We start from the raw sequence: 23860 nt of genomic DNA on the forward strand, positions 1-23860 counted from the left end.
TTCTGGCCTGTTCTCGCTGAACTATAGCATAGAATTAATCATGTTTTCCACAGCAGTCTCTGCAACTAGAGTGAAGCCAGATATAAATTTAATTGAAAAATTCTCGAAAACCGAACTTTAATTATGCTTCAAAATGAGAAAGGACACCGATGTGCTTCGTATCCATTACCACAGTACCCCAATTCTCTGACCCTGTTAAGATTTCAGTTTTAAACGAATTCCACAAGAAGAGAATAACAGATGGACATAATAATGCAGCATTCTTTCCGCTTTTGAAATCCTGCATATCCGCCTAATAAAATGTAGGTTTAGGCATAGACATCATTTAGGGGTCGCAGCTGTGATTTCTCAATCAATCAGTCATTTGTTAAGCGCACTCACTACATACCTGCGAGGGTCTCAAAGCGCTGGGGGGGGGGCGGGGGGCGGGGGGTGGGGGTGATCGACCAGCCAGGTCTTTAGTGTCCCCCTGAAGGTCAGCGTGTCTTGGGTCTGTCGTAGGCTCAGTGGGAGGGTGTTCCATGTCTTGGCGGCGAGGTGGGAGAAGACTCCTTAGCTCAGTACTGGTATATTTAAAGTAACGTGGAAATGAAATTGAATTTCTCATTCCTAGAAATGAATTAGGAAATAAGACATTGTATAGCCATGGCCACAATGCTGTGACACGTATATAGCTCACCAAATGGGCATTGTAGATATCTGGCAATTAAAATATATTTGTGGAGAGAATGACTTGTGAGGGAAATTGGAGTTTAAAATGCAACAGGTTCCAAGAATTGTTTCTGAAATGCAAGAGACGTTCAGAAAGACAAATATTTGTCATAAAATAAACTCTTATTTAGAACACTGTTACCTTCCTGAATAAAAAGATGCTGTTCATTAAGGTTTACCTTTACTGCTTAGATTTACAATCCAGCTGTAAAGTAATTCAATTCTGCACCCATATGGGCAACAACATACAGAAGAGCATTTAATATCCCATTAAAATTGCCAAGGCTATGCAAGTGTATGTATTCATCGCACCATAGAAATTTCGCAGCCCCTACACTGGCAGTGGTCCAATTACATGCTTTTAGGGGTAACCTGGCACAGCTGGTGACAGGGCAGCAGCGTTGCTGTAGAAGTGGAACTGACCGACAGTGCCACTCAGAGTATTAGAATATAGTGCCCAAAGACCAAAAACCTTTATGAAAAAATGCACATTTTTCTAAAATATCTAGACACATTTCCGTAATGACAGTACACTTAATATGCACCAGGATTTCAAAACTGCTGCTGTTTTCTGTACGGTGCTTTAAGGGCTGCACAACAATTCATTGCATGGATGAACCCTAAATTACAATGTTTGAGACAGTCTTTTACTGAACAAGGAAATAGTACTATAGTCATTTAACGCAGGATACGTTGAAACAAAAGTGCACACCAGTTAGTGACTTGCATCGAAATCCCTTACGGTATTCCAGAGCTGTTTTGTGGTGAACTCTGTCAAATGCCCACAACCAAGTACTACGAGGACACAGGATCCCCCAGCCCCATAGCCAATATGCAATGCATAACCATCCAAGTCAAGTCAAACTTTATTGATTTAGTTCCCTTCCGGGGAGTATGTCATAGTAATATACATCCAACAAAGCAGATTATTGCACAAAAAGCGCAACTATGAATAATAACGTAAAATATCAGTAAAAATTACAAAAATGTGAATAAAGTAGCATAGATTTTTATTAGTGGGAAATAAAAATAAGGATTGAATGTCACTTTTGTTCGGCACATTAAAATGACGAGATCAGTGATTTATAGATTTTACCCGATAATGCTCAAAATAAGTACATGCAAAGAGAATGTGATTCAGATTGTGTATTCCAATGTTACAAAGGAGATATACATGTTTTTCACTGGGAATCCCAGGCCAAGCCCCTGCTGCAGCCCTTAAAGGTAATCGGTCAGCACTCAGTAAAAAATGGTTCTTCTAATATAATGTTCAGAGGCCATCAGTCAGTAGGGTTGCATCTTTCCTAGTACGTCTATAGTTAAAATAGCATTGCAGCTTTTCAATATAATGAAGTGTAATTTATCCAATTTGAAACTAATGGTGGGACTTAGTCTTTTTAACGTGAGATTCAAGTGGCTGTAATTCCAAGTCTTTAGGTAATCATAAGAAGTTTTCAATGTGGCTTGAGCTTGGTCAAGTTATCTTTAAAAGCACTTAAGGAGCTTTTATCCATAATTATTTCGTCCTTAAAAAGTCACCTTAGGGACCATGCTCTAGATCGTTACATCCCTCCACACTACAACAGCACAAAACAACAGAGGCACTGGGATCCCAAGTTCAAATCGCCAAGCTTGAAGTGGTGTATTAGACGCTCCATTAACAAATGAGCGAAACAATTTCCCTACTTTTCTTTGTACTAAGACCAGCATTTATGGGAGATTATAGTCCAGTCTCATATTTTATTGTTTTTTGAAGAATTTGTGTCTTTTAAATCTTTATCAAATGTTTAAAGTGCCTTTTGCCAACCGATTTATAAAATGTATTGATTGCTCCACTATGTGTAAGGGCATTCAAGCCATTATGTGCAATGTGTAATTTTGTCTTCAACTTCGGTGAGAACATTCTTCACCTCGATAAAGAAACATTTCCTTAGGAATGATGCAGTTTCCCCCCAATTTCCAAGAAAACCTTAAGTTTTCTTCTTTCTGAGAACACGAGAATATTGCTTTTTTGCATGTTAATTATTGAATAATGGTTCTCGGTATATTCATGGAGTGTATTTTAATTTCTTTGTAAGTCAATGGGGTTAAATCTAATAAAATGAAATCATCGGCATAAAAAAGTGAATGGCAACTAAACTTACCAATTTTAGGAGGAAAATTGTTAATGGAACAAAAGTGATTGGTCGCTGCTGCTGCCGTCGCATCTCTGAACAAGGGTGTCGCCGCTGTAGCTGTCGTATTGCACCGCATCGAGAGAAGCGTCTTGCAACGAAGAGGAAGCGTGTCGCCGTCGCTGCTGCTGCCGTCGCATCTCTGAATAAGGGTGTCGCCGCTGTAGCTGTTGTATTGCACTGCATCGAGAGAAGTGTCTCAACGAGGAAGAAGCGTGCCACTGTCGCTGCTGCTGCCGTTGCATCTTGAATGTCGGCGCTGTAGCTGTCGTATTGAACTGCATCGAGGAAAGCGCCTCGTATCCCCGGAGAAGCGCGCAGCCGTCTGAGCTGCTGCCGTCACATCTTTGATGTAGTTATCGCATCGTGCCCAAGCTTCTCGCAAACGTCTGAGAAGAGTGTCGCAGCCAAGACTGTTGCCATTGCATCGCTGAACAAGGGTGTGGCCGCTGCAGTTGACACATCGAACCGAGACTTCTCGCATCATCTGAGAACTGTGCCGCATCTGGAAGATCTTCACGTCTTTATTTCTTTGCACCATAACTTTGCCGCATTTCCATCGCTGCAACATTGATTGTTGTGGAAGCGCAACACATCGTAAGGCACATTGATGCAAAGTGTTGCATCTTAAGAACTGAACTGAACTAAGCTAAAACTACAATTTTTTAAGTATAGTATTGTGGTTTTTTATCGTTTGTGGTCTTGTGTTAAGTCTATATAAAGAATACTTATTTTTAATATACAACTGTGTGGTGTCCATCTGTAATGCTGTCACTGGGTTACTGTATGTGGTCACAAATGCTTTACACACAGCCTCTGAGATAAGCCTGTCTGCTCTTGCCAAGCTACCAAGGGGGTGAGCAGGGGTTATTTTAGGAGGGTACCCACTTACCCTGACTAGAGGGAAGGGTCCCTATTTGTCACAAGTACCTACCTGTGCCAACTAGAGACCCCCAAATCTAACAGAACGGTACTATCCAAACGGCTTTATTGTCCAGTCAAGAGCAATTTTCTTTTCTAAAGCCAGATTCTTCACACAGCAGAATGTTTTCCTTTTCTGTCCAATCAAAGAGATGTTTATGGATGCTTTATTGAATAATATTACCCACGACGTTGAGTAAAGTGATCTGTCTCTAGTTCTGGGTATTGGTTTTGGCACCTTTTTTTAGTGGAAGGATTATACTCCCAGTCCATGACTCAGTAAAATCACCAGAGTAATAGCATTAATGAAATAAGGGCTCCATGATGTTTCTCCAGTCTTTCCCATGTGATTTCAGATATGGAATTTTTATCTGGGCGCATCTCTCCAGAATGCCGTGTGGTAGAAATATACTTGTCAATCTGAAGTGCAGCGAGAGCAAAAGAAAGTGACAAGGACATTTGCTCTGTTGACTAAGGTTAAATAGAGAATCTAAAGTGTGTTGGCTTGCCCCTATATAGTTGGCCCAGGTACTGTATCTATTCTTCATAGAGAATGGCAGTAGCTGAGGGTTGTGATCTCGTTTGACATTGAGGTGCTATAATTTGCCAGAATTTGAGTTGAATTTATTTTATTTTCAGCCATATGTATATCATACCATAGAAGACCTGCCTGTATGTTATCTTGTTTTGATCTTGCTTTTCTTCATTGGTCTTTCAGTTATTTAGGCCCTTATTCTGATGTCGGCCGGACTGCAACCTTTGGCTTGTCTATTGCGGTCAGCCCTACATCTGCTGCGGTCTGACTGCCACATTAAAATGCGTGCAGTCTGAGGCAGCAGGCGTAAGGACCATCTAATGCTTTCTGTCATGTTCAAGGAGCCCCTCAGACTGTCGGAGGGATAGTAATCTCAATAATGGGGCTGTGCCTGAGCAAGCACCGCCCTAGGGATTACAATGACCCTTTCCGCCTGCCCTTTCTTAGCGGTTCGCCCGCCATGATAAGGCAGGTGGGAAGTGACTTTCGGAGCCCCTAGCAATGCCGCCCTCCCATCTGGCTGTCCACTATGGGCTTGGGGGGCAACTATGGTGCCCCCTAAACACCATGTTGCAGGCATTGAATGGTGTCTGCCGCTCAGTGCAGGGATGTTTTAAAAGTGTATATTTCCTATTGCGGCTTGTGCTGCAGTCCGTAACCCTAACCGCAATAGGAAATGTATATGTCAAGGTGGTCATATTGTAATAATGGCAGTGGCACCAATGAGTCCTGTTTCCGAAACTGTGCCAGTCGGACGCTCATCTGACCGGCATCATAATGATACCCTTAATTTTGATTGCCCTTTTAAAACTGTCAGGAGCATAAATATTGCATACCATCCAAGATGTTTAGATGCTATAACAACGGGCAGGAAACCAGAGACAGTCTAACACGCATGTTGTCCATATATTCGACCAGTGAATTAGATTCTATCTCTGAAATGTTTTTCCTGGTCGACGGAATTGTATCTAGGTCTAAAGACATTGGAGTTGTACAAGTCAGGCACGAATATTACAACAGAGTCAAGTGAGAGAAATGGCAGGTCTATGTGAAATATTAAGGTAAAAAAGGATATGACTCTCATTCCTCAATGGTGGGACTTGCCTCTCTTGGAGTACAGTTGCAGTGGTACATGGAAGCTGGTGCAGATCTGTAGTAGTTCTGAAAACTTTGCAATTGAGGTAAGCTGACCACTACATTGATGTACAACTATGAACTCCAGCATTACCTTGCTACTCCCATGTATGTAAAAAATGTCTTTTCTCACAACTGTATCCTACCTACCCTATAATGTGAAGTGCTCTGATATCTTTAGGGTCTTGTTCACGCTATATAAAACTCTATAAATAAATAAGCTGTATACATCATGCGTACCAAGTCCAATCATATTTATCAAAAATCTAATTACCATTGAATTGCATTTTTTAAAAAATTAAAAAAATTATTGTTGTTTAACTATTTTTCTATCTGTTTCCTAACCGAAATTACCATTATTAGATATACTATTGTAACCGAGTGTTATCATATTGCACAGTGAGCCCTGCTAGAGTAGAAAAAACAATTGGAGCTTTTTCAATGAAAGAGCATGTATAACATTAAATACTTGCATGTCCTAATTTTAAATATGTTGCACCCTGCCTTATAAACAATACAGCCAACATATGGGTGACTTATTATTATTTAAAATGTAGGTTTTGACCTGTCAAAAGGATTTCTTTTTGACAGGTTAAACTGCTCATTCGACATTTGAATACCCATTCTACAAATGGCAGACCTGCAGTCATGTTTGCACTTCCACTGTAGTGTGTGGAATAATGGGTGCCGCAGTTCCTAGTGACATATAGCATACTGACCCTGGTACATATTGTACCATATATAAGTACTTATTGGTAAATTAAATATGCCAACTAGGGGTATGCCAAGTTCACCATGTTGAAAGGGGGAGCACAGGCACTTTATCTCCGGTTAGCAGCTGTAATGTGCACAGTCATCTATAACCAGCAAAATATAGAGTCCAGCAAAAAGTAAATAATCCAGGGTGACTCTGCAGAAAGGTAACCTTTTCTACAGTACTCCAGTTTGAAAATAGTCACAATTATTATTGTCCAGTTTGGTATATTTGCTGAAAAGAAATTGGTCCACAGCGGCCAGGGAATCATGACCTTACTGCAGTCTCAGTCAGAAAAAACATAATGGAGTATATGCTAGTGTCCATTAATATTGGGTTTAAGAATATTTAATACAGACTTCGAAGTAAATATTTTAAATTATCGTCTTTGAGTACATTTTACTCCCAGATGATGTCCTACTGTCTTAGACATGGCTCCTCTAGAGAATATATTTATTACACTGTATGGCCTTGCTCAAAATGTAGCGACTGATTAAGATGTCGGGTGGACTGCCACAGACAAACCGTCGGTGGCGGTACTCCTGATAACTAGGGCTGCAGTCCAACCGCAGGATTATGATACTGGTGGTCAGAGCGCAGTGGGCAGAAGGGAAAGACCACCGCCTCTGACAGGCTCAAGGAGCCTATCTGGTTGGCGTTCAGAGCCTAATCCCTACAATTGAGGCAGTGCTTGCGGAGGCACAGCCATAGGGATTAGGATGTCAGTTTCCGAAAGCCTTTCGCTGGCGGTCCGACTGCCATGGAAAGGCTGTTGAAAAGGGACTTTGGGGCCCCTAGCTGGGCTCCAGTGCCCCATTGGTTGTGGGGGCACAAACATCCATTCACCGTGTGCCAGGTACCACAAGGTGAAGGTAAGGGTAACATGGTATCTATAGCTACCTGGGAGATTCAGATTGGGGAGCAATGAAGGATTGCATGTATCAGATGGAGATTCGCTTTGCCGGGACTAGGAGTCCAAACTGTCCATGTCCAGGTTTTGTGAACTGAGGGAGACCTCCCTTGGTAATGGAAATTTGATTGCTGTATTCCACTTGTCGCAATAGCAGACCTTTTATCTGCTAAAGAATAACAGAGACTCAGCAGCAAAGAGATGTACCTGCAATACCATGTTGTCTTTCTTCATAATTCATTATATCTGTACTATTTGCTACCATTGTTACATATATTTTGAGGCAGGTAGTTATGGCATGCTTAATCACCCCATATGGTTTGATTTTGGAATGCATGTTTTTTTTATCTGGGCTGTGAGTGAGCCACTAAAATTTTACCCACTGTAAGCTTCTCTCAAAATTGTTTTTTATAGTAATAGTCAGTGCTTGCCTTTTAAAATAAGATCTCCTTACAGCACAGCTTTGGTAAAAGTCTGTTATCTGAGCAAGGAGGACTGTTGTTACGCTCACTCTGATATCGTCACATAAGTATTGTGCCCCAGATGAATCCCCAAATTAATTGGTAATGGCCTGTGCATGCTGTGTAATTTAATTGGGCATCCACAAATACATTTACTTTTTTGACTGTAGTCTTGGGGCCTAATTACACGTTTTTCGGTACATAAGACTGCCAAACAAGTGGTGGAGGTGAGGTGGTGGTCGTGGACTGCTGCGTCTGTGGTCCGACCTCTGTGTTACAACTACAACAGTTGGATCGCCGTAGGACTGATGCAACCACCAGAGATCTATGATCCCAGGGGATGGCGCAGCAGTCTGAAAGCTACAATATGCTGGTGGTGCCCCTGCAGGACCACCAATCATATTACGAGTTTCCTCACTGCCACAGATTTCATGGCGGTGAGCCAGCCATGTAACCTGTGGCAGTAAGGAAGCCGACCCCCTCTTCTCGCATGGCCTGACGATACATGATGGGGCATATGGTGTGCCCCCCTGTCTGCATGCACCTTCTTTCCAGCATAGCATGGACTGCACAGTCCATGCCGTGCAGAAACAGGCTTTGGTGTTCCAATTGTAGTGCTTTTTTAATAGGCACCCAGTAAGAACTCCAAAGGACGCCTGCCAGACCACAAGAAAACTCATGGAAAGGGGCGACCATTCGGTCCCCCCGAACGTATTGCGGAGTACCACGATCCCCCCGGGAAGCCATCTTGGGCGGGAGGCGAGTCTCGGCTGGTATGCCCGAAGCGGCGTAGCCGGGGCGCGCTTTTTTCCCGCCCTGGAGTGGGCTGGCCTAGACACTGACGCGGCCGGCCACGCCCTTGGGGCAGGCAGGGGCGGGTTTACGCCCGCCCTGAAGACGGATAAAAGGAGCAACAAGCCAAGAAAGCATCCTCTTGTTCCTGTGCTCTGAAGCTGCACCTCCTCGCTGCACGTGAGCTCGAGACGGAACGAAGAGCCAATTTTGAGCGTGGTAATCTTTCTTTTTTGTCTTACAGATACTCTGTCTGAGAATGCCTAAGAAAGTCGGAAAGCGAGTTACTACCGATCAGATGCTCCGTATGCTCATGAAAGAAGTAACCGATCTGAAGAAGCAGATGGCGGCTAAAGACGGGGAAGGGGGACCGAAACGACCTTTGTCGGGAGCAGCTCCCGGAGGGAAAGGCAAGAGGTCCAGAAGGGGGGCATCTGGGGGGGACACCCCGGTTCCCGATACCCCACTTGAAGAGCCAACTCCAGTGCCGAGGGAGGGGAATCCGATTCCCGTGGTGGTCACTCCTGTGTCCGGGGAGGATATGCCTCCTGAGTTAGCAGCACAATTGGCAGCGTGGTTGGGGAAAGATAGCGAGGGCGCCACGGCTGACGACGCACGGGCGTTAATGAAACAACTGCGTGAAACTAGGGAGGCGGTGAAGGCACCATCGCCAGTTACTCCGCTGCCTCCGGCGGTGGAAAAAGCAACAGGATCAGGTCCAGCGGCAGATGCAGCTTCTGGTTCAGGTAAGCGGCCATTGCCGATTGCGAGGGAGGGGTCTGCCCCTTCACGAAGGGAAAAGGTGGGTCAGCATGTTCCTCTGGCAATTAAGGAAAAGATGTGGGCAGATGAGTATGTAAACATTTTCTCTTTGCTTACCGACCATTATGAGATGGAGCATGTTAAGAGCCAAAAGGAGCTCATGCATCCGAGTGTTTGGCGCGCAAAAATGGCCGCCTTTAAGGTTGACGAAAACATTGGCACTTGGGGCAGGGCATGGGGAATCTTTACCGCCATCATGGACGAACGTAGGCCCGAGTTACTGACCGAATTGCCTATTTATCAGTCACGGATCATGGAGTATTATGGATCATATGGGGGCAATCAGTGGTTCTGTTACGATAATATTTTTAGAAAAGCGAAAGAACATGACAAAAACTTGACTTGGGATTGTTACGACTCCGTTTCATGGTCAAAAATGGAGAGTACAGGTATGTTGAAGGTACCATTGGTAGGGAGTAGCGGGGGTGAATCCTCCCGGCAATATGCTGGGACACCCTTTCGATCGGGTACAGGTAACGACTACCACTCGAAGCCGAACGGCAACGCAGGTAAAAGGGGGATTTGTTGGAATTTTAACAGGGGAAAATGTACGAGGCCCCAGGGGTCATGCAAGTTTAGACACGAATGTGGGGGGTGTGGGCAGCCATCCCATCCTGAGTCCATGTGCAGAGCCAAAACGGGTGATAACGGTGGTAGGGGAAGCGCCAAACAGGTCTGAAATGGTCCGAGGGGCGCCTTTACCTACTCCGATTGATTCCATGGCAATGATTCCTTGGCTCAAAGAATACCCGGATCATGCTTCCGCTGGGGTGTTGCGGAACGGGTTTTCATATGGTTTCCGCATCCCAGTGGGGGATTTTCAGGGTGTAGCAAAATGTAAGAACCAACTGTCGGTCCTGCAACATACGACCGTGGTACAGGAAAAGATTGGGAAGGAGGTTACTCGAGGTCGAGTCGCCGGTCCATTTGATGTGCCACCATGTGCTAACTTTGTTTGTTCCCCTTTGGGGGTGGTCCCCAAGAAGGACCCGGGTGAGTTTCGGCTGATACATAATTTATCAGCCCCACGTGGTCTGTCCGTGAATGATGCGATAGACCCGGAAGTGTGTTCGGTGCGGTACGCATCTTTTGATGAGGCCGTCGCCATGTTGAATCGCCTAGGGCCCGGTGCGCTGATGGCAAAATCTGATATTGAGTCAGCGTTCCGGTTGCTCCTGGTACACCCAGACGATCAGCGTCTCCTTGGTTTTATGTTTCAGGGTCACTATTACATGGATAGATGTATGCCAATGGGATGCTCTATATCTTGTGCCTATTTTGAAAAGTTCAGTTGTTTTCTGCAATGGGTCTTCACAAAGAGGACGGGTTTTCAACATGTTATGCATTATCTCGATGACTTTTTGTTTCTGGGGGCAGCCGGGGATCCAGAATGTGGACAGGCTTTGAATGAATTTTGTGTCTTAATGAAGCATTTTGGTGTGCCATTGGCACCAGGTAAGACTGTGGGTCCCTCGACTTGCCTCGAGTTCCTAGGGATCGAGCTCGACTCAGAGGAAGGTTGTTTTCGATTACCAAGAGAAAAGGTGTTAAGATTCAGGGCATCCCTGGAAACGTGTATTAGTGAGTCTAAGGTCAAACTGCATCAATTACAACAGTTGGTGGGCCAGCTGAATTTTGCCCTGAGGGTAATGCCGATGGCCCGCCCCTTTTCCCGCTCGATCGCTCAGGCCATGGTCGGCCTGAAGGAGGGTCATCATCGCACGAGGCTATCGGCAGAGGTTCGCCAGGACATGCGCATTTGGTTGGCATTTCTGGCGGAGTTCAATGGTCGAATCGTCTGGAATAAACCGGCGGTGTCCTCCGAAGAACTGGGGCTGTGGACAGATGCGGCTGGGAGCATTGGTTTTGGTGCCATATTCGGCACACAATGGTCGGCTCAAAAATGGCCGTTATGGTGGCATGAGTGTGGGCTGACAAGTAACATTGCCTTTCTTGAACTTTTTCCCATTCTGGTGGCCCTGAAAACTTGGCCTGAGGGATTCAGAGATCACTCTGTGGTGTTTTGGTCTGATAACATGACCGTGGTTGAGTGTATCAATAGCCAGGCAGCACGATGCAAATGGATTCTGAGATTGCTCAAAGAAATTGTGTTATTATGTATGCAATTGAACGTGCTATTTAAGGCAAGACATGTGCCGGGGGTAATGAATCAAGCGGCTGATGCGCTTTCTCGTTTTCGTATGCAGGCCTTCTGGGGTTTTCTGCCCACAGCGGACCCGGTGGCGGCAACCTTTCCCGAAGCTCTCTGGTCTCTCGGTGCCCCGAACTACAGAACCTTGTGGGAGAGAGTTTAGCACCCAGGACGAGGAAGGCATATGAAGGGGCGTTCCGATCCTATTGGGCCTTTTTGGGGACTGCTAGGGGAGAGCTTTGGGGCCAGGAAGAGCTAGTGGTAACATTTCTGCTGTCCTTACATCAGGCAGGCAAATCAGTGGCTACGGCCCAGAGGCATCGGGCCGCCATTTCCTTTATGGCAAGGGCTCATGGGATCCAGGACCCGACTGCGTCTTTCGTTGTGCAAAAAACGCTACGTGGGTGGCAACGCCTTGAGGGTCACAGAGTAGATGAAAGGCGCCCGATAGGTCTGGATAGGTTGGCTCTGTTGTTATCTGTACTTCCTGCAACGTGTTCATCCCAGTATGAAACAGTGTTATTCCGAGCCGCTTTTGTGCTAGCATTCCATGGGGCTATGCGGGTAAGCGAACTAGTGGCAAAGAACAAGCAGGATACCATGGGGGGACTGTGCCGAGAGCACGTTCAGGTCAGGGGGGAGACAATGACTGTCTCGTTCGTCAGGTCCAAGACCGATCAGGGTGCGATTGGGGACGGCATAATCATACAAAGGATTCCCGGGTCTTCCATGTGCCCTGTGGTGTGCGTAGAGGAATATTTAACGCAAAGGGTGGCATCATGGGGGAGGATCTTGTTGAGACACGCTGACGCCACCCCACTGACGAGGTTTCAGTTTCAGCGGGTGCTTGCGATGTCGATTTCGGCCGCGGGCTTGAACCCCGGCGAGTTTGGGACCCATTCCTTTCGGATAGGGGCTGCTACAGAGGCTACAGCCAGGGGTCTGAATGTTGAACAAGTAAAACGTGTGGGGCGTTGGTCCTCAAACTGTTATAAGAGGTATGTGCGGTTGCACATGTTGTGAAGCTGTAATGATGTACTCACGCTTCTTGTTTTTGTTTGGTTTTCAGTTGCGCAAGCCTACGAGGCGGGGCGGACTGTGCAGTCGACCCGACACCGGGGGGCCAGCGGTCAGACATCACCGGCTGTGAAAAAGGAGGTGTGGGTCGTGGGCCACTCATACGTGAGGCGTGCCGCGGACGTATTCAAAGCAGGTGACATGATTCACGTGGCTGGGGAATACGGGTACAGTGTGTCCTTCTACGGAAAGGGCGGGCCCTGTATTGACCAGTTTCGATCATTTTTTGAGGGTTTGTTAGGGCGGACGAGGTCACCGCCGTCTGTAGTCATAGTACATCTTGGGGGCAATGATTTGGTGACCACTGGTAGACGACTTCTTCTTGAGGCGATGCTTTCCACGGTAATTTGGTTGGCAAGAAGAGTTCCAGGGTGCACAATTGCATGGTCCCATATGATCCCACGGAAAGTGTGGCGGGGGGCTCTTTCGGTTTCTGCTCTGAATCATTCAGTAAGGAAAATTAATAATAAAGTGAGTAGATTGTTCCGTTCAAGAACACTGCATTCTATTGCGCATGGTTGTATTAAAGGGGGCGGTATGTATTTGGGGGATGGTGTTCATTTGTCCCGGATGGGGAACGAGTTACTCATAGGAGACCTGATAGCTTGGCTAAAGACCTTATGACATGACCTTTAGGCAGGAGTGTTGTGGGGGGTCCGGATAGCCGGTCAACTATCCGGCCTGTGGCGGTAAGGTCATGATCGGTGAGCAGTAATTGGAAGATCCCTATGGGTGGGCGTCACCCATTACGGATGGGAGCGCTCGGGGGAGGTGGCCATTGGCCCCTCAACGGGGAGGCGGTCCCTTCTAAGGAAGGGCCGCCGAAAGGAAAGGAAAGGCGGTCAAGGCCCCTTCCTGGGTAGGAGGGGCTACAGCCCCCTCCTGGGGAATTTCCCGGGGCCAGGACATCTGCGACGGCAGATGTGGTAAGTTGTGTGGGGTTTGGGAGGGGGTCTACGCTACCTTCTAGATACCTCACACGAGTCCTCGGACGACCTTTAAATGGCGTCGAGTTTATTGGGCCCCCGTCAAGTCAAGGGAAATTGGTAGATGCACTTGAGGTACACCTCTGTGCGGTCGCCCCTCACAAGTGAGGGGGATATTTCTGGTTTAGGGATCTTGACACCGGTTACGACCTTGCCGTTGGCCCTTAAACGTTAGGATGTACAATTTCAAGTTAAATGTTTTGTAGGATGTTAGTTCGGCTAGGAGAACCTTTGTATTAGAGAATATGTTAAGGTTAGCCAAACATCGCAATGTGGAAATGAAATTGTACATAATATGAAACTGTTATTTTAATGTTTTAATTTTGTTTCATATTTTAATAAATACGGCCGGGAGGGTCACTCCCTCCCGTCTTCCAAAAGTTCAGAACCGTTTCCGGTTTCCCATCCTTGGGGATTGTGTTGAGAGGGGGTGGCGGGTATCTCAGCTATATGGAAAGGGGCGACCATTCGGTCCCCCCGAACGTATGGCGGAGTACCACGATCCCCCCGGGAAGCCATCTTGGGCGGGAGGCGAGTCTCGGCTGGTATGCCCGAAGCGGCGTAGCCGGGGCGCGCTTTTTTCCCGCCCTGGAGTGGGCTGGCCTAGACACTGACGCGGCCGGCCACGCCCTTGGGGCAGGCAGGGGCGGGTTTACGCCCGCCCTGAAGACGGATAAAAGGAGCAACAAGCCAAGAAAGCATCCTCTTGTTCCTGTGCTCTGAAGCTGCACCTCCTCGCTGCACGTGAGCTCGAGACGGAACGAAGAGCCAATTTTGACCCACCCACCAGCCCCTGAGGACAGCAAGTGGTTTTTGAATAAAGTTTGATGTGGTAACGCTAATTCTTGCAGGTTGTGATGATTATCGTGATAACTTTGAATATGCAATAAAGAATGGTCAATTGGTTGTATGTTTTTTGCAAATAAAGTGATTCTGCACTAGTGTTGATCAGTAATCATGCTTTTTTAATAAGTTGTAATTGTTACTGTCTTTTAGTAATTTAGTCATTTAGTAAATTAGTTAGAAATTGTCGTATTTATGTTGGTCGGGCGGTAAGGTCATGATCGGTGAGCAGTAATTGGAAGATCCCTATGGGTGGGCGTCACCCATTACGGATGGGAGCGCTCGGGGGAGGTGGCCATTGGCCCCTCAACGGGGAGGCGGTCCCTTCTAAGGAAGGGCCGCCGAAAGGAAAGGAAAGGCGGTCAAGGCCCCTTCCTGGGTAGGAGGGGCTACAGCCCCCTCCTGGGGAATTTCCCGGGGCCAGGACATCTGCGACGGCAGATGTGGTAAGTTGTGTGGGGTTTGGGAGGGGGTCTACGCTACCTTCTAGATACCTCACACGAGTCCTCGGACGACCTTTAAATGGCGTCGAGTTTATTGGGCCCCCGTCAAGTCAAGGGAAATTGGTAGATGCACTTGAGGTACACCTCTGTGCGGTCGCCCCTCACAAGTGAGGGGGATATTTCTGGTTTAGGGATCTTGACACCGGTTACGACCTTGCCGTTGGCCCTTAAACGTTAGGATGTACAATTTCAAGTTAAATGTTTTGTAGGATGTTAGTTCGGCTAGGAGAACCTTTGTATTAGAGAATATGTTAAGGTTAGCCAAACATCGCAATGTGGAAATGAAATTGTACATAATATGAAACTGTTATTTTAATGTTTTAATTTTGTTTCATATTTTAATAAATACGGCCGGGAGGGTCACTCCCTCCCGTCTTCCAAAAGTTCAGAACCGTTTCCGGTTTCCCATCCTTGGGGATTGTGTTGAGAGGGGGTGGCGGGTATCTCAGCTATATGGAAAGGGGCGACCATTCGGTCCCCCCGAACGTATGGCGGAGTACCACGATCCCCCCGGGAAGCCATCTTGGGCGGGAGGCGAGTCTCGGCTGGTATGCCCGAAGCGGCGTAGCCGGGGCGCGCTTTTTTCCCGCCCTGGAGTGGGCTGGCCTAGACACTGACGCGGCCGGCCACGCCCTTGGGGCAGGCAGGGGCGGGTTTACGCCCGCCCTGAAGACGGATAAAAGGAGCAACAAGCCAAGAAAGCATCCTCTTGTTCCTGTGCTCTGAAGCTGCACCTCCTCGCTGCACGTGAGCTCGAGACGGAACGAAGAGCCAATTTAATAAATACGGCCGGGAGGGTCACTCCCTCCCGTCTTCCAAAAGTTCACAACCGTTTCCGGTTTCCCATCCTTGGGGATTGTGTTGAGAGGGGGTGGCGGGTATCTCAGCTATATGGAGTTTAGTGGTGTGGGAGAGGGGCAGTAGTGTGCCGACCCACTCCCACACAGCCAAACTGGGAATCAGGCCCAGACTGTATTTACTTCATGGCTAAAAACTGGCAAAAATATAATTTTGGATTGACCTAAATCATTTGCATGACTGTCCCTATATTAAAAAAAGGACGGACTGAAAATGTAATATTCATTTGGCCATATGTGTGCTTGTTCCTTCTTTATGCAATAGATTCCTCAGCAAGCCCATAAGGAGATCCTGGTTTTGCACTATCCTACTTGCCCGAATAACCTGAACTATCCTATTTGGCCAAGTTACTCTGCTGGCCAGCTGCAATTTTAACTCTTCTCTTCTCCTAGTACATGAAGGGAGCATGAGATAAATCTACATAAAGTCATAAGCCGATACTCACTGACAAGCCTGAGCATGCCCTTCTCATAAGGACTCAATACAAATAAAGAGAAGGGGCACATATAGGTCCAGCACAGCCCCCAATAAATACAATGTAGCACCAAAGGAGTATACAGTTCCTATAGGGTGGTGAAAGAAGAGAAAGAGTTAGGTTGGTCAACACCCTTACTCAGTAGTGGAGTGTGGGTGTCTCCAAATTTGGCAAGTGGGGCCCTCACACACCCATTTGGGTGTCATGCTTCTTCATAGGGCTTGCTCCTCGTTAGGCCGGCGCTGCAATGTCTGACGGGCACTCTATGAGGGGTTGTTTGTCGGAGATCTTTTTCCCAAGCCGTATAGTTGAGGTGCGTGTGAGGGGCCTAGTTGGGTAGATGTGAGGTGATGTGAGGAGAAATAAAATGAGACGAGGTGGTGCACCAAAATGAATTTTAATCTGCAAGCCCACTCGTCTCAATCAAAACCAGAATAGGGATACCGCTGATTATAATGCTCGGAGGTGCCTATATATGTGTAGCCATTGTCAACCTGTTTCTTGCCCAATGTGTGTAAATCACTCAGCAGTTCTTCAGGACCTATCTTGATGCACCATCTACACGGGTGGTTGGTTTTGGAAAATGAACCAATCACTCTCATGACCTTTCAATGAGGTTCCTTAATAATACAAATCATGGGACCAACCTAATGAGATTCAAAACAGAGAGAGAAAAACAATAGTACATGAATAAGGTATGCACATACAGTAATAATGCCTCCAGAATGAAATTGAAAACATGCCACAAACACATGCACAACTGGATAGTGCAACTCATAGGTGCATGGCCAGACAAACATAATAAGCAGACTTGTGGCACACGTGACAATGTGAACGATGGTAACCAACCACCGTAGGAAATAGCGCAATGGAACTCACCCAATTCGGGTTTAAGTCGCGCCTCACCAATGGTTAGGCAGAACAACAATCGTTACATAAGTAAACGTCATGCTGGTTTTGAAGGGAGACAGGGGTAAGATAAAAACACGATGGGTATAAGCAAAGATGGAAGGCTACCCAAGGATGAGCATCCTATCAAAGTGGCATAGGTCTCTGTAGCAAAAGGGGGGGGAGAGAACAGCGGGGACTGCTTACTTACAGTTTTCCTGGAAAACAGGTGCCATGATCCTACCCATCGCTCTACATTGTCGGGAGGAAGTGAGGTGTGTGAAGCTAGTGGGTTTAAGTAGCAGGGCAACGACACAGAAGTGGATGGTCGAGGGACATGCAGCCGCCATCTTTCAAGGGGGTTGAAGCTACAAGCTCCCAGTTAAAATGGTGTCGGCTATCTTAGAATGTGGAATGCATGTGGCACCAACTGGTCGATGGATATACGGCAGCCATCTTTGAAGCGGTAGAAGCTTAAAGCTATTGATTAAAGCTTTGGCAGTCATCTTATAACGTGGAATGCGCATAGCATCCAGAAGGTGGGTACTTTATTGGAGGGGTCACCGTGCGCATGTATGCGGTAAAGTGTGCCCACCCTCGTCTGACATCTTGAGGCCAACGCCATTGGCAATGTAAAAAAGGGTGAAGGAAGTACCCAATTGACCAACATTATCAGTGTGCAGGCCGAAGTCAGATAATCGTAGTGGGACACACAGGTCACGCAGTGGAGTGATTTCAAGTGAGTGAAATCCTGGCATTGGGATGTAAACACTGACACCTATACATGTGATAAATCCCGATGGGATGCCATGATAGTTATCACACGTAAGAGGTGTAGGAGGAAGTCCACATGTCCATGGCGACAGGGACTGGATGAAGCCAGGCTTGGTTATTGTGGCAAAGTAGATCGTGTTCAAAGGATACCAAGTCCCCGCTGGTGAGTGCTAGTATCTGCAGTCAGTGACATCAACTGCATGCAGTGGGAATCATGAGGACAGATAGTTGGGGGAGGAGGCTCTAATTATTTTTCTCCTCCCACGGAATATCCTCATTGGGCCCATCTCTGTCGCAGGATAGTCTGAAACTCCAGCGTTGCTGTCTCCTGAAGAGATCCTGTTTGCTAAGATTGGGGTGGGCCTCAATCACTGTCCACCTTAGGCTATCAGGTGCGAGTCCCTTCTCTATGAATTGTTGACAGTTTGGTAGTTAGTCTGTTGCATCGAATGTTGCTTCGGTGCTCCATAGTCCTGACCCTCACTGCCCTGTTTGTCATGCCAATGTACCTCTGTTTACAAGGGCTGGCAATGGTGTAAATACAATTGTTGGTGTTGCAATTGGTGTGAGACCTTTGGACCCATCTAAAATTGGGCGATAGCTGTAGTTCTTTGGTTCTCTCAGTAAGAAGGCACAGGGAACACGAGCCACACGCTGAGTGACCTGTGACTGGAGGTAGATCCCATAAAGTTGGTTGGCTATTGTGGCGTGGACCAAGGCATTGTCGTGTGTTGACCAAAAGGTCTGGTACATTTAAACGCAAACCTGGGAGGGGCCAGTGCCAGGTTCCCTGTCTGTAGCATACCCCAGTTCTTTCTAATGATTTGTTTAATTCTGTTTGGATGTGGGTAAATGTCGTCCTACAGGTCAGTGTGTCCTCCTTAGTTTTGGGTATTTTCTCGAGTAAGGCCTCCTTGTTATTGTTCCTTGCTCTCTTCGTGGTGGTGTTAATGCTATGTACTGGGTAATCCCTTTGTATTAGGTTGTGTGTGAGTTGTGATGCCACATCGTCATAATCCCGGGAGGTGCTGCAATTACGCCTAAGGCACATGAACTGCCCAAACGGAAGGTTGTCCCTAAGAGCCTTTGGATGATGGCTCCCATACAGTAACAAACTGTTATGTTCAGTTGTTTTTTTGTGGACCTTGGTGTGTAATCTACCCTCCGTCAGTGTTATCTCCAAGTCCAGATATGGAATTCGAGTGTCGGAGATGGTGTTTGTGAAGCGTATGTACCGGTTGAGAGTGTTCACCCATCTACAGAACTCATTACATGCCTGTACATCCCCCTTCCATAATACCAAGATGTCATCTATGGATTCTTTCATTTAGCGTTTTACACTTATTTTCCAAGTTCCACATGTGTATGTTCACTCATGCATTCAAATTTCATATTAATTGCTCAGCCTATTGAGCTTGAATTCCTCAATTGAAATGCATTTTGTTTTGCCAGCATATTCTTTCTTTCTTCGCGGATGCATTATCATGATTCTCGTTAGTTAAAAAAAGGCTTATTGTTTATATTAGACTGCTGATAGTGACACCTGGAGAAAAAAACTTGGCAGTGAACGTGGAGGATTATTGGTCGAAAGAACCCATCTGTTAATCATTTACCAGGACAGAGAGATGTTCGAGGTTGAGACCTACAGTCAACGTTTTGATGCAATGGGAATCTAAAAAGATGTTGCAGATGCTCTCTCGAATAACAATTTGGTTGGATTCTGGTTATGTGAAGGAGATAAGGATGTTTCTGAATCTCCTGTTAGTTTTAAATTGGTGTTCTCACAGTTGAACGGTGGAAATTCCCATTAGACTTCAAGAGGTACAGCCCTCTCTGCTTGCCTTATTCTTGCAAGTGTGAAGCGTTATCCTAAACACTTATTTCCTTTTTCATAAGACTTCTCCTGAAGTCTGATCATGCTGACACTTCTGTCTTAGTCCTCTTTGTGGAGTCACATTCGCTTCACAAACTAGAAAAGTATTGTTGATGTCTTGTCCCTTACAGTGCTTCATGCCAACCAACAAAGGTCCATTCGACCAATGTGGAAAAATCTTTGACAACTTGACTAAGAGATTGAGGTGTAAGTACCAGCATACTGTCAGATCTTAAGACATCGAATGGTTTGATACTGAAGCAAAGGGAGCTAGATTACCCCTGTAGAAATTCTGGACTTGCCCAAACACAGTCCTTGCTCTTAAAAACCCATGTCTTAGTACGGAGTTTCAGCGGAGTTCCAGTGGTCCAGCAAAGAGTGGAAACAGCAGAGTAGTGCGTATTAATAGAGTTGCTCGTTGTTGTGTATGTCAATCTTGCAGTATTTGGCAAAGATTGTGTGGTGTGATGTGCTGATCTTTTAGTTGTTGTATAGATGTAAATGTGTTTAATGCTAAGCAGTTGAAGTTATTGGGTTGGATGTAGCCTAAGAGCCTGGGATAAGTGTGAATACGCTGTGCTGAAATTTGTCTGCTAAGTTTTGTGGTGTTAGTTTTGAGGTACCATGGGCTGCACAATTGAGATTGAGATAGGGACATATAACTTTGTTCGAGAGTAAATTGCGATTGGTACGGTAGATCATGTTATACAAAGGAAAAACTGCAATGGTGTGGGTGATTTCCCCGCTGGTCGAGATTTCACTCAATTGTGTGCCTAAGTAGTTTGGAAAGTGTTACTCTGTACAATTTCTTGTGTGATTGAATGCTTTAGATTCTTTGGTGGAACAGACAAAATGTATTTGTTGAAATTGCGTAATGTTTTGTTTTAGGCTTGATTAGTGTTGAGAAAAAGGTGCAGCACTGGAGATGGACATTTGGAGTTAGTGCTGCGCTGTTATTGGTTGGTTATATCACAGAGTGCCAGGCTGAGATCGAATGAGAACTGTGGTTAAAGAAATGATTACCTGTTTTCAAAGGAAAATTCTATTCGTGATTGTTGATATTATTGATGAAAAATTGAATGTTTCAGGGCTACGTGAGATTTGATTGGGGGCGATATGAAAGTCCCTGTTCGAAAAGGATAAAAGGCGTCGGCAGAAAGTATGGTAGGTCATTATGTGGCCATTAATGTGGGGCCCAATGTGCATTTGGCTGAGTGAATGGCATAGAATCACCAAATAAGAAGGAGCTGTGATATTCGCATGCTATGGCACATTTAATTTGATAATTATGGAAAACCTGAGTAGGGTATTGTATGACATGAAGCCATCTCCTAGACCCGTACCATATGAGGCACTTAAGGCCTGAGGGCGTGGCGTGCAGTTCATGTGAAAGAAAAATAAGCATCAGGGTAGAGTTAGAAAGGCAGTACATAGCTGTGCTGAAGCTGGCTGGGATGCAGAACAACAATAATGGAGAGCTGACACAAATTGAGGGAACTAGGTTATACCCTGCATTGACGAGTGAGGAATCTAAAAAAAAGAACAAGGATAAAATAGAGAGTGCAAAAAGCTCAGGCGAAGATAATGATAGTGATTCTTGAGATGACCGTCTGGATGTTTTATGGTCAACCGCCTACAACCTTATAATGTGACCCAATCTTAAGGGAAATGTGCCGCTGTTACCGGTGGAGACTCTGAGAGAGCTGCCACCCCAGTGAATACAAGTCACAACCCTATGGTAGAGAGTTTAGGGATTTTTGCCCCTGTTAACTGGACTGTTTCAAATGTCACAGACGCAGTGACCGCTCTGGTTATTATTGGTCACACAGTTCCCTTACATAAACCTGAGTTGTCCGGGTCCACTACACATGCCTTGACAGTTCCTATTGGTGTAATTGCATCAATTACTGTTCCTATTTCCCCTGCATGGGAAGACACTGGAAGAACTCCTTTGGTCCCCAATATTGTGACTCCACCATATGTCCATCCTGTATCATCAGCAATTAATGAAACTGGACTTATACCTGTAGAGGTAACCACTCAGAGGTTGCACATTTCTCACTTATCCATTTGGAGTTCACCTCTGTGTATTTAAAGCAGTAGTCCAGGGAAGAGATAATGATCAGTATTTCTGGGGTCCAAAATGGTGTTAACTCACAAGAGTTGGATGATGTCATTAGGTTTTTCAATAGGCCTCCACGATAGTGTGAGGGTTCAGGAATGAGTAGGGGACCCTGGTCTCCAGGAAAAGGGAATGCAGTGGATGTGGTCAAAATAAAATTAGAATTAGAAGAGATGATACGCTTAGATACCTCTCAAGAAAATTAACTCAATTACATGTGCATGGATGTTAATCAGCATGCAGGACAAGCTCATGATAAGCTGTCTGAATTAGCTAGAGTTTAGGATGTAGGACCGAATTCTTACAGAACGTTACCTCCAATGTTTTGGTGAATATGACTTAACCAGTATGAGGACATCTGGAATGAAAATGCAAATTAGAGAGTTAATTGGTAGCATCTGGAAATGGAGTGAATTGGACAGGTGGGAAGGGAGATGGGCCAAGAAGAAAGATCAGAAGAAAGCGAAGAGAGAGCTACCTCCATCTTTGATAGAAAGGGGCTTTGAATTTCCTGTCGAGCAAAATGCCTGCTGGAGGGTATGTTTATATACCTTGGAGTAGTAGTGATCTACCTTATTTTGCAAAGTTTTTCCCAAATTGAGAAAAAAGCCAGTGGAGTGGAGCACCCAGGTTGATCAATTTTGTCAAGATTTCACAGGTATTGTGGATACATTTGAATACTGTTTTCGTCATTGTGGTGTTTAGTGACTTGTGGACAGAATGTAAAATGCCAGTACAGTAGCCAGAGAAGGAACCACAAAGGAATCTGGTACCTCATCTCCCTTCATCTTTGGAGTTTAAAATGTATCAACAGGTGATTTTCTTTTTCAAAGGTAAGAGGCTGACGAAGGGCATTGATTGGGTTAAGATTGACAGAATGACTCCAGAGCCTATTTAACTGTATTGCATACTTCAGATTAAGGGAGTAGTCTCTGGTATTAATTATGCCCTACAATAAGAAGAAGTTGTGGATTACTTTTGTAAAAGTTTAATTTTATGTACTATAGGGCCCGAATGTGTATACATTATTACCTTGCACTTGTCACTTTGTGGGAAATTCTGCAATTGATTTTAGTACTAAAAGGAATTATTTTTATATGTTAATTTTGAGGATATGTAATTAATTGTGGACTATTGTTAATCTGTTTGATTTTTATATTAACTAATTGAACGATATGTCTATGTATTTGTCTGCTTATATGGTTATGTTCTATAAACCAAATAAAGCATTTTAAACTGAAACTGACTCCAGAGCCTGATGAGACCATGCATGCTTTCTATAAGAGATTCTTGCAAGTGTTTAGACAGCACAATAGGATGGAAAATCCCAAAACCTAAGATATGGGACGTTTTGTGCCTTGGATTATGACAGGATTGAGACCTGAAGTTAGTATAATGATTCAACAGCATTTCATTTGTTGGTAAAGTAAGTCATTTGATGAGATCTTGAGGCATGGAGAATATGCAGTGATGAGTTGGGAGTCAGAATCAACGGTATGTAGGGAATCTTGGTGCTATGCAAGTTGTGTATCAACAGGGAGTCCCTGTGATGCAGGGTGGAAATGGTTGCCAACAACAGGGTAGAGGTTGCCGGGTCCCAAATGACCGGAGTACTGGATTGAAGTTGCAATGTTGAATAAATCTAATCCATGTCATTATTGTAATAAATAAGGACATTGAAAGCAGGAATGTTGTATTTATCTGAACAAAGTAATGAATGAGAATCAGGTTTAAAATTCAGGCTTTGTGCAGACACAGGTTAGCAACCCAGTACAGTCACAAAAAGTGCTGAGGACGTTCCAGTGAAGCAAATTTCTCAAACTCCAATTCCTCAGCCAAAGTAAATATTTCCAGATTTAATTCCAACCAAGTGCTGAATTTTAATCAGAATTCTTTCCAGAACCAAAGTCAGTTTCTGAAAATGTCTGCAATTGACACACTTGAGGGCTATGGTTCAGATCTGTCAAAATGTTGGTGCCGGGAAAGAGGGGGGGTGGGAGGTGCTTTGTGTGCTTGGCTCGGTCTTGGAGGTAAGTATACCAGAGTGGTCCATTCATGGAGTGAATGGTCACTCTGTGCCATTTCTGATCAACTC

The 23860-nt window shown here is 45.4% G+C and overlaps 1 long non-coding RNA gene across 1 annotated transcript in view; it reads left to right on the plus strand.

The window, feature by feature from the left end:
- The window catches only part of LOC147707366 (uncharacterized), a 108340-nt gene that overhangs the window by 33069 nt on the left and 51411 nt on the right, over nt 1-23860 (plus strand). The gene's annotated exons all lie outside the window — the stretch shown is intronic.

This window comes from Lissotriton vulgaris, chromosome 6, assembly GCF_964263255.1.
Source record: "Lissotriton vulgaris chromosome 6, aLisVul1.2, whole genome shotgun sequence".
NCBI classification, from domain to species: domain Eukaryota; kingdom Metazoa; phylum Chordata; class Amphibia; order Caudata; family Salamandridae; genus Lissotriton; species Lissotriton vulgaris.